The sequence below is a fragment of the Cebus imitator genome, unplaced genomic scaffold (genome assembly GCF_001604975.1).
Source record: "Cebus imitator isolate Cc_AM_T3 unplaced genomic scaffold, Cebus_imitator-1.0 Scaffold680, whole genome shotgun sequence".
Taxonomy (NCBI): Eukaryota; Metazoa; Chordata; class Mammalia; order Primates; family Cebidae; genus Cebus; species Cebus imitator.
This window is the reverse complement of record NW_016107995.1, coordinates 561,480-568,959: the sequence shown is the minus strand read 5'-3', so window position 1 is coordinate 568,959 and position 7,480 is coordinate 561,480.

Here is a 7,480-nt window from a genome sequence, read left to right as displayed (position 1 = left end):
GTGGTGGAGGTGGTGAGGAGGTGGTGAGGAGGTGGTGGAAGTGGTGGAGGTGGTGAGGAGGTGGTGAGGAGGAGGTGATGGAGGTGGTGAGGAGGTGATGGACGTGATGAAGGTGGTGATGGAGGTGGTAAGGAGGTGATGGAGCTGGTGATGAGGTGATGGAGGTGGTGGGGAGGTGATGGAGGTGGTGGGGAGGTGATGGAGGTGGTGAGGAGGTGATGGAGGTAGTGAGGAGGAGATGGAGGTGGTGAGGAGGTGGTGGAGGTGGTGAGGAGGTGGTGGAGGTAGGGAGGAGGTGATGGAGGTGGTGGGGAGGTGATGGAGGTGGTGGGGAGGTGATGGAGGTGGTGAGGAGGAGGTGGAGGTGGTGGAGGTGGTGAGGAGGTGGTGGAGGTGGTGAGGAGGTGATGAAGGTGGTGATGGAGGTGGTAAGGAGGTGATGGAGCTGGCGACGAGGTGATGGAGGTGGTGAGGAGGAGGTGATGGAGGCGGTGAGGAGGTGATGGAGGTGGTGAGGAGGAGGTGATGGAGGTGGTGAGGAGGTGATGGAGGTGGTGAGGAGGTGATGGAGGTGGTGAGGAGGAGGTGATGGAGGTGGTGAGGAGGTGATGGAGGTGGTGGGGAGGTGATGGCAGAGGTGCTGAGGTTGGTGGTGAAGGTGCTGATGAGGTGGTGATGTTCTGAAGAGGGTGTGAAGTTAGATTTGGAACCATGTGCTCATAGGTCCAGTGTGAGGTGGACAGAAGCAGAGAGGTCAACACTGGCACACGATCCATGTCTGAACCAATGGATGGGCAGTGGCTTAGTCTGAGCTGAAGAAGACTTAGGGGAGAAGCAGGGTTAGATGGAAAGCTGAATCTGTTTTTAGATGTGTTCCTGGTTTGTGGTCGCTGGAAGTGTCCTGAGGTGGAAAGCTGTACAGAACAGAACGGTCACTCTTGGGGCACAGCTGCAGGGGTCACGGAAAGTGTGGTTTACAGAGGGGGCTGCTGAACCCTAATGTGGCTGCACAGAGCCTCAGCCATTCTCAGGGAAGCTCAGGTGCTGGTCGAACCCTAGGCGTCATCCTGCGTGGGATGGGGAGGGAGCTCCTGCTGTCATCTGCCCGTGGAGGCTGCATGGGGGCCTCAGCAGTGCCGCAGTGGTGGCTGGGAAACATGTGTCTTGGTCCTGCATGGGGACGTTGGGGTACACTCCATGCTCCTGCTGGCCGCTGCCTTCTATGGAGAGTCCACCTCATCTGGGACAGTCTGCTCCAGCATCAGGGTGATGTTGCTTCCTGGAGAAACTTAGGAGACAAAGGTCAGTGTGTGACCTGTGATGAGTTTATCTGTCCATTGACCGTTGAGACTGGTCAGGAAGAACCAAGAATGCCTCAGTGGGTTGGCTGGGCTCCCACCTCCTCCCGAGGACCTGGGCCAGCCCTGCAAAGTGGGTGCTCCCCTCCTTGCTGCTGGCCAGGGGTTGGGTGGGTGCTGCTGGAATTAGGACCCACTCGGCCTAAAGTCACTGGGTGTGAAGTGCACAGTCCAGTGTGACGGTCACTGGCAGTGCCGAGGGCTGGACAGAGTCCCAGGAGGCCAATCAGGAATGGTGCCTCCTTCTCTGATGGAAGGCAGGAGACCCAGGAATTTGTCCTTTACTTTGTGGGGGATGTCTTGCCGTGCTTTTTATCACTGGATGCGTCCTGAAAAGCTAACCCGATGATGCCCGTCTTGAAACTTGGAGAGTTTCTCTCTCATCCTCCAGATGGGAAGGTGTCCTCTAGCGCAGTGGACCCCATGGACCACTGGCAACAGTGACTGGTTTTGTGGAAGACATTTTCCATGGACTGGGGTTGGATGGTTGTAGGGGGATGGCTTTGGGATGAAACTGTTCCACCTCCGATCATCAGGCATTAGATTCTCATAAGGAGCAGGCAACCTCGATCCCTCACATGCACAGCTCACAATGGGGTCCGTGCTCCTGTGAGACCTGAAAGCTGCTGATCTCACAGCATGCAGAGCTCAGGCAGTCAGGCTTGCTCACCTCCTGCTGTGCAGCCCCGTTCCTAAACCACACCACACCAGAAACACACACCACACATGCAAACACACATGTATCACACGCTATACACACATGCCACACATTGTGAACACCACACATCACACGTGCGCACACACACACCACACACAGGCTGGAGGGTGTCTCCAACCATGCGTGCACACATGTGCCACATACCATACCTACATACCACACTGTACATGCAAACACATACATGCACACACACACACACACACACGAAGACTGGTGCCACTCCCTGGCCTGGGGATTGGGGACCCCTGCTCTGGAGCACTTTTGTCATACCAGAGGCTGCAATGTGCGGACACCCTCTGTCGTGTTCATCTGGTCTTCCTGCCATGACACTGTCCACGTGGTGGGCACTGTCAGGTCCTGCGCTGGCGGCACCCTCCAGTCGTGGGGTGGGTGCTGCTGGAGGGCTTCCCGTAGCCTGTGCCTGGGCCTTATCTTGGCTGAGGGCAAGTCCCCGAGGAGCCCAGATGTGAGCTGTTTAGTGGCCAACACTGCCAGCAGCCTGGATGAGAGTGGTGTTGATTTCAAAGGGGAAATTGGGATGTCGGGGGTATGCAACCCGGCAGCCGCTATACACATGTGAAGTTTGGGTTGCGTAGTTGACATTTGGGTGGTGCTATGGTTTGAATGCATCCCCTCTAGAATTCAGGTGTTGAAGCTGAATGGCCAATGGGCTGTGTTAAGAGGCCAGGAGGCAGTGAGGGCCCCCCTGTGAGTGAAGGTGAGGCCCTCGTGAAGGAGCTTCGTTGAGCATCCATTCCTCACCTGCCTTTCCTGCTTTTGCCATTGAGGACACAGCGTTCCTCCCCTGGAGAATGCAGTATTCAGGGCACCATCTTGGGTGCAAGGAACCTGCTGGTGCCTTGGCCTTGGACTTGCAGCCTCTTTCTGTTCTTTGTAAATGATACAGTGGGTGGCATTTTGTGTCAGCTGCACAGATTTTGATGGGTGGACTTTAATCTGTGGATTTCAGACTTAATCTTGTTTGACGTCTGGTCAGAGAAGCCGTGTGGAGTGAGTCTGCAGGAGACGAGACATGGAGATGTACAGTCGTCTGTGTAAAGACAGCGTCTGAGCCGTGGGACTTGGGCTCAGAGGTCACCCACTGGCAGGTGCAGCTAGGAATGAGGTCTCATGTAGCATCCTGGAAGGGGAGGAGCATCCGGTCCTGGAGTCCACAAGGAGCAGCCAGCAGGTGAACTGGGACCCCAGGGAGCACAGAGCCTGGAACTGAGTGGAGGGACTTGGCTGTGCAGCGAGAGTGCTCCTGCATGGTGAGTGCTCCCACAAGGCTGAGGGAGGTGACAGTGAGCGCTGGCTTTGCATTTGCCAATTTGGGTTGGGTTGGGGTCATCCGCTGACATGCGTTCTCCCCCACCCCCACCCCCATGACCCATGATGTCCTCCTGGATTGGAAGAACCTAAGGCCTGGCCCTCTGGTCTGTTTGACCTTGGTTGTTTTGGGGGCTCTAGGAGGTAGCCAGGCTTCTGGCACAGAGAGATGGGTGGAAGTCAGGGAGGGAGAGTCTGTCTACGCCTGGAGGGGTCCCCACAGCCTGTGTGGTGCAGGGCAAGGCAGTGGTGCTTCTGAGATCTGTCATCAGCACTCCTGGTTCCTGCCCTCCTGGGCCAGCTCCTACTGTATCCTCATCCCTACCCACACCCCCGAGGACAGAATGGCTTCCTCAGAACCTCTGAAAGGTCACAGAAACCAAACCCCAGGCCAGCTGATGGCCAGTCCTGGGTGCGGCCAAGACCTTTCACCATGGAGCCTCACCTTGCTATGAGCGTGGTGAGTTTGACAGTTCCAAGGATTTGCCTACTAACATCCCCACAGTAGAGCAGGGTGCGTCCAGTCCCTGGTGCCATGTCTTCAGGGACATTAGTCAGGGGTCTCCAGAGGAAGAGACCAGTAGGAGATTTTTTTTGCACATGTACTCACATGCACACATACACATATGGAGAGAGAGAAAGGGAGAGATGTATTATGGGATGTGTTCCCACAATTACAGAGTCCAAGAAGTCCCACCAGCTGCCACCTACAGCTGGAAATCCAGGAACGCCAGTGGTGCAGCTCAGTCCACGTCAGAAGGCCTGAGGACCAGCAGTTCCGCTCGCCAAGGGCAGGAGAAGACACATGTCCCAGTGCAAACGGGAGGCAGGTTTCTCCTTCTCTGCCTTTTTGTTCTACCTGGGCCCTCAATGGATGGTTGCTGCCTGCCTATGCTGGGGAGGGCAGGTCTTCTTTACTCTGTCCACCAATCCAATGCGAGTCTCTGCCAGAAACACCTCACAGATACACCCTGAAGTAAGGTGTTCCCAGCTACCTGGGCATCCCCTAGCCCAGTCAAGTTGACACAGAATTAGCTGTGGCATTAGTGTATCTGCCACCCTGTCAGTCACAAGGTATTGGGACATAAGAAATAACTCCTCCTTTCCTCTGTTATTCTGAAGCCCTGAGAGTTTTCAGCAGTAGAGTGGAAGGTTTGAACTGCCTGACTCAAGAGTATTTTACTTTGGGAAAAAGAGGGTCTTCCTTATGACATTCTGTTGGGTAGTCTGGAATGTATTTTCTTTAAAACTGAGGTCCCAAGGGACAACCAGAGTTTAAAAGTATGTTCCCATGCATGCACTTGGCTGGCCCTTTGCTGTCTATGAGGTGCTTCTGCATCTAGCACCTAGTGCATTGTCGCAGAGTCCACTGTGCACTCTTTCCTTTGTTTTTTCCCTTTTCTGTCCCACAGCTGCGACACTGAGGTTGGAAAGGGCGTCCTCCTCTTTCCCGGGTGCCATCACATTTTTCTTACCTGGCATTCTCTATCTGTGTCAACCAGCTGTTTTCCATTCAACACTTTGAAATTAAAATGAGTTTGTAGGGTTGCTTAAGCCATAGATGCATCCAGAGTTAGCCGTGTTTACATGGTAACTGGTGACCACTTAATTACATAGTAATTACAGCATAGCGGCAGGAGGATCACACAGTAAGTGCTGTGTCATTAGCCCTGATTACTCCTGTCTTCCTGAGCACAGGGAGGCTGCAGGGTAATTGCTTTTGGACTTTCCAAATGCGGGTGAGACAAAGCCACAGCAGCCTGTAATTATCAAGCACGTATGTGGTGTGTATCGAGTAAGCAAATGTGGCGGTTGCCATGCAGAGTGAGCAAGATCAGGGTCTCGCTGGGGAGGCTCGCTCCCCTCAGCTCACAGCCCTGGGGGCAGCTGTCTCCACCATCCCAAAATCCATACGACTCCTTTGCATCTTCAAGTCCAAAGAAGAGTTAAAGAACACAGTACCACGATTGAGAAGCCAGAGTCTGATGTAGTTCAGTACACAGGCTGTATTCAGGGGAGGGAGGGAGAAAGGGACAGGGAGAAAGAGAGAGAGAGAGAGAGAGAGCGCGAAGAAAGCACGGTCTATGTCCTTGAGGATATCTTCCTGGAGGAGGTTGGTGTGTGAAGAAAACACTTATAATGCAATGTGAAAAGTGCAATAAAAAAGGCACAAACATAGATCCCTGAGATCCTAGAGGATGAAGAGGGACTCTGCTTAGGGGGTCACTTAGAGCTTTCTGGAGGAGGTAGCAATTGCTCAGCGTCTTGAGGGATGAATAGGAGTTTGACAAGAGGAAGTAGGGTGAGAAGGACATGCTGAGTCCCAGCTCCTGGTCCCGGAACCCTGAGTCCTGCAGCTCTCTCTTCAGTTCTGTGAGATCTTGAATATGGTTCCCAGTGGTCAGAGGCAAAGAATTTCCCCTTGGGTTTAAGCTGCTCTGAGTGTGGATTCGATTGCCTGCAACTGAAACAATCCCCATGAACACACTGAGTTCAGAGCACCGTGAGAGAGTCATAGCACTTGGAGCCTGGGCACAGAAGTGATGTGTTGTGCCTGGGTATTGAGGGAGAATGTGAAGATATCCAGACTATAGGATGACCAGGACAACTTAAAGTGGGGGTGACAGGACTGCTCGGCACGAAAGAACATTCTGAGATGTGCCAAGACATTCCCAATGTGCTGTGGAGTGAGCCCCTCACACCATCAGGCAGCGTGCGCTCGGGTCCTCTTGCCTCTGCTCTGGGGCTCCAGTATACCCCCTTGATCATTGTTAGAAGGGCAAACCACACAGGGGACCAGGAGGTGCCCAATCTGCACCCCATCTTCACCCAGGGGCGGGCAAAAGGGCAGGCTCAGCATCTCCCGGAACTGAGCCTGGAGTGTGGACTGCACAGCACACAGCCATGGACACTGAAAAGTCAGGTCACATAGGACTTGGGGGCCACGGGAAACATCAGAAATTACCCTAATGGCAATGGGAGCACTCAAAAGCATTCTGGGAAGGGGAAGGGCTTATCTTTTCAGGGCTGTCTCTTGCTGGCATGTAGGTTTCAAGAAGAGGACATTGGAGTGAGGGATCAGTTACTAGGTCCCTGCAGGGTGGCAGGGTTGGGGGCAGGCAGCGGCTGTCCTGGTGTGTGGTGGCAGTGAGGAGAGGAGTAGGCTCTTCTCTCGTGGTTTTCTTCCTCTCTCCTTTCTGCATCTGTGGTCACTCCTTTTCTGTCTCCCTTGTGAGCTCATCTTCTTCTGGTCTGCTGCTGATGCTAAGGTTCAGCCAAGCACAGCCCTAGGTCCCTTCCTTTCTCTCTCCACTAGCTCGCTCTAGGTAAGAGTATCCACGTCCCCTGCCCTAGTCCACCTGCATGCTGTGGCTCCACATTTATTCTTCTGCCCAGATCTCTTCTCCGAGCTGCCACTTTCTTACCCACCTGACTGCTCAACATCTTTGTGAGTTTTTTAAAGGCACTTCAAGTCTTCAAAGATTTCTTTCTTTAAATCATTGATACATTGCTTGATGTGACCTCTCTAAGGCCATGCACAATTTGGCTCTTGCCTGACTTTCCAACCAAATTTTCTACCCTAGTCCCTCCTTTTCTGGGCACAGCAGCCACTTTTGTCTTCTCTCATCTCCTGGAACATGTCAGTCTCCTCATGACCGCAGGGCATTTGCATATGATGCTCTGTCTAGAAAGCTCTTTCCATCTCTCTTAATTTCTTCTGTTTAACTCTTCTTCCTCATTTTGATCTTGGCCCAGGCACCATTTCTTAGAGGACACTCATATCGATCCCTGGTCCAGGTCAGATTTGTTTGTTAAGTGCCTCTTATTACTGGGTTCCTTTCCTTCACTCACTTCCTTCCTTCCTTCCTTCCTTCCTTCCTTCCTTCCTTCCTTCCTTCCTTCCTTCCTTCCTTCCTCCCTCCCTCCCTCTCCCTCCTTCCCTCCCTCCCTTCCTCTCTCTCTTTCCCTTTCTTTCTTTCTTTCTTTCTTTCTTTTTCTTTCTTTCTTTCTTTCTTTCTTTCTTTCTTTCTTTCTTTCTTCTTTCTTTCTTTCTTTCTTTCTTTCTTTCTTTCTT